The sequence below is a fragment of the Alligator sinensis genome, unplaced genomic scaffold (genome assembly GCF_000455745.1).
Source record: "Alligator sinensis unplaced genomic scaffold, ASM45574v1 scaffold1165_1, whole genome shotgun sequence".
Classification (NCBI taxonomy): domain Eukaryota; kingdom Metazoa; phylum Chordata; order Crocodylia; family Alligatoridae; genus Alligator; species Alligator sinensis.
In genome coordinates, this window is record NW_005842477.1 from 581891 (window position 1) to 589143 (window position 7253).

The 7253-nt window shown below is 68.1% G+C and overlaps 1 protein-coding gene across 3 annotated transcripts in view; it reads right to left on the minus strand.

Moving 5' to 3' along the window:
• The window catches only part of ZBTB7B (zinc finger and BTB domain containing 7B), a 19532-nt gene that overhangs the window by 6334 nt on the left and 5945 nt on the right, over window positions 1-7253 (minus strand). The window contains exon 1 of one of the 3 annotated variants that reach the window (XM_006030938.2): window positions 4768-5287. The exons of the other annotated variants lie outside the window; for them this stretch is intronic. The gene's annotated coding sequence lies outside the window, so the exon portion shown is untranslated. Of the gene's footprint in view, window positions 1-4767; window positions 5288-7253 lie in introns of those variants that run through there. 3 annotated transcript variants of the gene reach the window in all.

The following is a 7253-nucleotide window of genomic DNA, read 5'->3' on the forward strand; positions in this document are numbered from 1 at the left end:
TAGGGGTGGGGGAAGCCAGCCCCGCTCTGACAAACAACCAACACACAAGGAAGGAAATGGTTTCAAATGCCGAGGAAAGCAAAACCCACCTGCCCCACAGCAGGAGGAGCTGGCCTGGGTGGGGAGCCGGCCCCAAGGCCCCCGTGCCAGCCAGTACCCACACAGACCCCACCAGGTCCTTTCTCCTGGGACCCCAAGCCAAAGGCAGCCCCATCCCAGCCGCACAGTTTGCGCCTGTCTCCTACCCTGCCCAGGAACGTGCCCGGGGCACTGGGCACCCATGCCCTACAGACGATGCCAGGCTCCCCACTGCTGGCCTGGCACATCGAGTCCAGCCAGCACTGCACAGGTACAACAACCCCAGCATCAGACTGGCATGGGCCCTACCTGGGCATCAGAGCCTTGTGGCCTGCCCTGAGCTCTGCTTGGGCTGTGGCTCCCTGGGCCCTTCTTGGGGTTGGGGCGGGAAGCCAGTGGCTCTGTGGGCCCGGGAGCAGCCCATGGCCCCTAAGGCTTCAGCATCGCCCCCTCCTGCCGGCCTTGCTGGCCAGCTCCCACCTGCCCAAGCCCAGCGCCAATCCATGCCCAGGGCTACTGGGCATGGATTGGGCCAGGCTCGAGGGCACAGGAGGGACCTGGTGGGCGCAGGGTGGATCCCAGCCCTGCCATCCCCAGCCCCCAGCTCCCTTTGTCCAGGGGCACCACCCACAGCCTCGCCATCTGCTGGGATAGATCCACCAGCCCCGGGGCCAAGGCGGGCATCAGAGTTGTGTCCCCCCAGCCCCTTCGCGGCCCTTCCCGAACTGGGACAGGCCCCCCGCCCCCTGTGCCCCTCACCGGGTTGTGCCGTCCCGCGTGGCTGCCGGCTGCCTGGCTCGGCGCGACTCGTTCCCGGGGCCGCGCGGGCGGAGGAAGGAGGGAAGCAGGTTTGTGCGCTTGGCCCCACTCCCCGCTGCACCTCAGCTCGATCCCACCTCAAAGCGTTGACGCCCACACCCCGGGTCACGCACCTCCCAGCCCCACTTCCCAGAACGCGTACGCTTAACCCTTCGGCTGCCAGGCGCTGTGGCCGGAACTGCACCAGGGGGGTGGCCACCCGGCCCCCAAACCAGAGGAAATTCCCGCCGTGCCGCAGCCCAGCATGAAGCCCCAGCCAACATGGGGAAGCCCCTGCCCCATGTGCCCCCCTGCAGCAACGAGGCCTGGATGGATGCTCACACCAGGTCCCCACTGGCAGGACATGGGCACTACTGCAGGCCCAGGTTGCCTGGAGCAGGCAAAACCCAACAGCACCCACTGCCCTTTGGTGGACATGGACGTAGGACCCCCTGCACCCCCACAGCTTCTCTCCATCCATGGGGCTATGTTGCCCTGGCCAAGCTGGTGCCTGCGCCATGCTGGGTCCTGCCTGGGGCTGGGTCCCTGTGAGGGCTGGGCTCTGCCACATGCTCCAGCCTACCCAGCTGCAGTCCCACACTTCCCGCCCACATGCACTCGTGCAGGCAGGCCCATGGCCACTGTCTGCCCCTTGCCTGGGGACAGGCCAGCTCTCGGGCCTCGACCCCAGCCCCAGGAAGAGCCACAAGCTCCGGGACTGGCCATGCCAGAGGCCTGGACACCACCCCCCTGCTCTGCCCAGGTCCTGGCTGCTCCAGTGGGAATCTTGGCCTGTGGGGCCAGTCCAGGCCTATCCCCCACCCCCGGCACACAGGACAGGTGCCCTGTGGGGGGTCAAGATGAGCTCCCCCAACCCCACGGGGCCACACCTGCCACAGCCTGGCCCCCGATACCGACCTCCCCGCCCAGCTGTGCCAGCCCCAGGCACGGTTCTGGGTTCTCGCAATCCCCCCATAATTACACCCTGCGTGGCCCCAGCCAAACAGCTATTACCGGCCCCGCACCACTGATCCCACCTACCACGTGCTCTCCGCCTGTCCTGGCCACCCACACTGGCACAAGGGCAGCTCCAGGGAGCCAGCCAGGCTCCATCACACCAGGGGCTGTCTGGGCAGAGCGGCACAGCTGGAAGCCGCTGGCGCTGAAAGGGTCTGGGGACTCATCATGGAGCCAAGCACTGGATGTAACCCCCAAATCACCACACAGCCCCAGGCAAGGAGAGCCAGACCGTATGCCTGCCGCGCTGCCCCAGCCGGATGTTTGCTGTTGCGCGAGAGCTGACCATGGCAAAGAGCAGGAACAACCATGCAGAGCCGGGGCAGGGACACACTGGGAACTGCCAACCACCCTGCCTGGGCAGGGTGGGACAGGCTGCAGCCTGGACCCTCCTGTGGATGGTTGCTGGGAAGGCTGGGCTGCCCACCCAACAACTGCCCACTGCCCACCTGGCACCTGCCAAGGCTGCTGGGCACGGGTGCGGGCACTGCTCTTGGCTCATCCACCCTTTGGCCGCTGCCTGAGCCCCACAGCCTGGTCCACAGAGCCCCACGCTGTAGGGAGGCCGCAGCATCGCAGGGCCTAGCATAGGAGCAGCCTCTGGCTAGAGGCCTCCATCTGGACCCTCCTCCAAAGCCTGGGGTCTCTGGAGCTGTGGTTGCTCAGTGCTGTGGGGCCCAGCAAGGCCTTTCCAGTGGGTGCCCAGGATAGTGCTTGGCCCCTGCTTGCCCCCACCCTACCCTGGGTGCAGCTGTGGCAGCAGCTGCATCACCCCCAGGACAGACAGTGCCAAGAGCCAGCCCAGTGCAGGACTGCCAGGCCCAGCCAGCCAGCCAGCCAGAGATTGAGCTGCCAGTCTGGGACAGTAGGGGCCAGCCCCAGCTGGATGGACGCAACACCCCGGGGGGCACCATGGTGAGGTGCCTGCCTGCCAGCCCTGCCCCATCTGCCCACCCGCCCTTTGCACCCCATAAAGCTGGGGAGCGGCTCCAGCAGGGCACGGCCCCCCAGACTGGCGTGCCAGGTGCTAAGGGCGGGAGATAAGGTGGGCGAGGCGGGCAGGGAGGGGCACGGGCACCAGGAGCTACACGCAGCCCTGAGTCACCGGGGTTGCTGATGGCCAGGCCCCGCGGGTGAGTCACTGCGTCCCCCCCACCCTGGCGTGTCGCAACCTCCCCTGTGCAGCCTGAGCAAGCCCCGAGCAGCACCCAGGGGCACCTGGGCACGGGGCCAGTGGTGCCCACTGAGCCGCTGGGCCACGCCCCACACTTCCTAGGGGCCCACATGGCAGGCCCTGCAGGAGAAGGCAGGGGAACCCAGGCATCCAGGGAGGCCACGCTATGGGGGCAGCCGGCACGTGCCCGCCCGTGCCAGAAACACAGTGGACTCTGACGCTACTTGTTATGCACCCCAGTGCTCATCATAACCCCCCTTATTCACCAAGCAGTTGGGGGACCCCCAGCCTGGGATGACCCCCAGAAAGGGGGACCCACTGACCTGGGCTGTGGCCTCAGGAATGCAGGGCATGAGCTGGTGCAACCTGGGGGGAGGGATACTGGGGGGATACCCTCCCCCAGCCCCCTTGGCCTCCCAGCCACCAGGGGATTGCATGGGGCAGCTGGGCCCCTCCCTGCCCCCACGTGCCTGGGTGTGCGGGGCCAGAGCCTCGGGCTGGGCGGGCAGGGGCGGCAGAAGGAAGGAAGGGGTTGCCGAAACAGGGCCCAGGGGGAACAGGAAGGAAACACTCAACAGCAGAAACCAGAGCCAGAGGAGCTGGCGGGGAGCAACGGGCTTGTACCTATCACCGCCCCCACCCTGCTGGGCCCTAGGCCCTACAGGGGTGTCCAGAGACTGGGGCAGCCTGGCCTGAGGGCAAGGATCACCCTCTTATCTCAGGGTGTGGGGCACACCTGGGGTTCAGGGCATCCATCCCATGCCTGGCCCAGGACCCTGAGTGTTAAGTCAGCCCCAGGATCTGCCCCACAAGGTGGCAGGATCTGGCTCCATCCATGGCCCTGCCCCCCAGTGCCAGGCTGGGGCCCAGGAGTGCTCCCTGCGCCATCCTGTCCCACTCCCGTCCAGCACTCCAACGCAGCAGCCTCCCCTCCCAGCCAAGAGCAAACAGTCATGGGAGCTGGCTGGAGGCCGGCCAGCCCCACGCCCCTGCTGTGGGAACAGGCAGGGCCTGCCCAGCCCCTGGGCAGTGCCCGCTCCCAGCCTGGCAGCCGGAGGGGGCCACACAGGCCTCAAACGCTGCAGCAAGCTGAGTCAGGTCTCAGCCCAGGAGCATGCAGTACCCAGGACCTACTGCTGCCCTCATGGTGCTGCTGGGAACAGACCCCAAGACGGCTTGGCCCTGCAATGGGGCATCAGGGAAGGGAATGTCCTTGCAGCGTGAAGCCAGCCCAATGCATGGTGCAGGACGGCCCCCGACAGGACATCAGGGCCTGGCTGGAGCAGGGCACAGGTGCAGTGGGTCCGCCTGACCTGAGGACAGCACCGGCCAGCTGCCCCCACACCCCCCCAAAATAGCCCAGCTCCCGCCCCCGGCCAGCTGCCCAGCACCGGCTCATCCTGCCTGGCGGGGGTGGCTCTAATCCCCACAGCCCGGGGGCTGAGGCCACCACCAAGCCCTGCCCCACCTGCCTAGAACATCCTCCTGCCCCCAGGCTGCCGAGCAAACCTAGGCCCCCCTTCCCTGGGATAGGGGTAGCCCTGCAGAGCAGGGACAGGGGACACCCCATGGGGCCCTACAGTAGGCTGCCCAGCATTGGGGCACCCTCACCCCCCATGAGACCAGCCCTAGGCCTGCTGCAGGCCCATCACGCTGCCCGGGAGGGGGTGGGGGCTGCACCCCAGCTTGGGCCTACTCACCGCAATGCCAGCTGTTGCCCATGGGGCCCGGAGCAGCAGGGACAGCCTGGCAGCACTGCGCGGCGTGCCCCAGCCACCCGCCGGCGAGGCCAGCACTCGCCTGACCTACTTCTCCTTCCGCATCACCTGCTTTCATTTTCCCTCCCACCCGCCCCGGCACGCTGGGCGCTCCCTGGGGGCACCGGCCGCTGCATGGGCAGGGCTGGGGAATGGACAGAGGCTGCAGCGTGGCACCTGTCACAGGGGCTGTTGGACGCTGGTTTGAGGGGTGGATCAGGAAGGTGGTGTCAGGGAGTCACCATTCCCTCTGCCCCAAGTTGGCACCGCCTGTCAGCCACGGAGCCAAGCTTGGCAGGTCTCACCGGGGCACCTGCTGCCCTGTGAAATGAGCCCCTGGCCAGACCAGGCTGCGGCATCTGCCAAGGGAGGGGGCACCATGGAAGGTGCCCAGTCCATGGGACCCCAGCCCCCCATGCCACCCCTGATCCAGCCCAGCCCCGTGTGCCAGGGGTTACTATGGCGGCCACCGGACGGGGGGGACGCCCCCCACGGCACGGCGGACCCAGCCACGATTTCTCTGCGGTTTCATCATCCACCCCCCGCCTGCCCGCCCCCCCGGAGCGGTTCCTGCTCAGCGCATCGGGCGGCAGCTGCAGCTCCAGCCAGCTCCCAGGGCTGCACGCCAGGCCAGGCCCAGCCCAGCGCACCCCCACCCTGCATGGGCACAATGTCCCTGAGCCCCCTGCCCCTCAGGTCCAGCCCCAGGCAGGAGGCTGCCCCACCAGGGCCCCAAGCCAGGTTGGGGAGGGGTCTGGGGTCCCCACAGCTCCATGCCCCCTTGCTTCAATCCAGACACCTGCAGGGTTTCCTGGGCACCTGCCCCCGCTCCCAGCAAGGCCTGAGGGCCGGGTGCCAGCACCACGCTCCCCGGTCCACATCTGCCCCCCCAGCTCCCTCCCACACAGCCGGAACGATGCCTCCCGACCCTGCCCCCCCTGCTCACATGGCACCGCCAGCCCAATCACGCTGCCGTGGCCACAGCCTCTGGGCCCAGCCCGCACCCCCCCCATCCCTGCAGCTTCCCCTTCTGTACGGCGCAGCCCTGCTCCTGCACCCGGGCGCACCCTCCCCCTGCCGTGCAGCTCTGCCCTGGGGTGGGGGAAGGGGGCAGCCCAGCACCCCCTCCCCCCACACACACAGGCAGGCTCAGACAGGCCCGGATCCAGGCACTGATCCCTCCGCAGGCCAGGGCAAGAGGACGTTGCTTCACTTGGTGAGGGGGAAACTGAGGCAAGGACAGGACAAGGCTTGCTGAAAGCTGCTCAGTCAGCAGCACAGCTGGAAATAGAGCCCAGGCGTCCTTGCTCCCAGCCCCCTGCCCCTGTGCTCTAACCACTAGACCCTGCTCCTCTGCCAGGACCAGGGATAGAACCCAGGGGTCCTGGCTGTCACCTCCCCCCCACCCGGCTACCACTAGACCCTACTCCCCTCGCAGAACCCAGGTGTCCTGTGCATGAGCTGAGAAAGCACCACAGGCCCCGGGAGGGAGCCCAGGGCCCGGGGCAGGAGCATGGGCCAGGCTGGTTAGTGCGCCAGCCAGCTGCCATCAGCACAGCGAACAGCCCCCACCCCAGACAAACACTGCTGGGCGGGCAGGTGGGAACAGCTGCAGCAGGGCTGGGCGCAGGGCAGAGTCCAGCCGCTGCCAGACAAGGAGCATGCTGGTGGGGTGGGCGCAGCAGAAAGGACCCCTCAAGAGGGGAGGAGACATCACCCTCCGTGCTCATGACACCAGGTCTCTTGCAGGCCCCACGCAACCCAAGCCACAATGAAGAGACAGGGAGGCTCTGCACACTGTCGCCCGGGGCCACGTGCCCCAGCCGGGACCATGGGGCCCTGCTGCAAGTGACACTCGGGCATGCGCCCAGCCAGTGCTGTGCCCCCTCCCCACCAGGCAGGCACCAGTCCAGCCACCATGTGAGGGCTGTGGACTGCAGTGTCAGGCTCAGGCCCTGCACTGGGTGACAGCACAATCCGCTCCGTGGCTGTCACCTGTGGCAGTGGCTGGGCAGCCCCACATGGCACCGGCACTTTGCTGCCCCTCTGGAGCTCCGGGGTGAGACCTGCAGCCTGAAGCCCCCAGGCCCACAGAGCAGCTGGCACAAGGAGGGAGCAGGCAGCTCCTGCGGGTCTCGGCCCCGTGACACATGCACTACCCAAGCCCCGCTGCCCCTTCCCCTCTCGCTGCTGCGCACACAAGGAGTCCGACTGCACCACCAGCCCAGCCAGCAGGTAACTCCCCCATGCCCACCCGCCTGCCTGGCACCCTGCCCACCCGCACTTCCAGGGAGCCAGAGCGGCCTGGCAACGTGTCCACCTTGGCGGTCCCCGCCGGCAGGGCCACTCCCGGGCGGGGGCTCACGCAGCCTTTGCACGGCCCCGGCCTGCGGGGGCTGCCCCCGGGTCCCGGCCCTGCAGGGTGACAC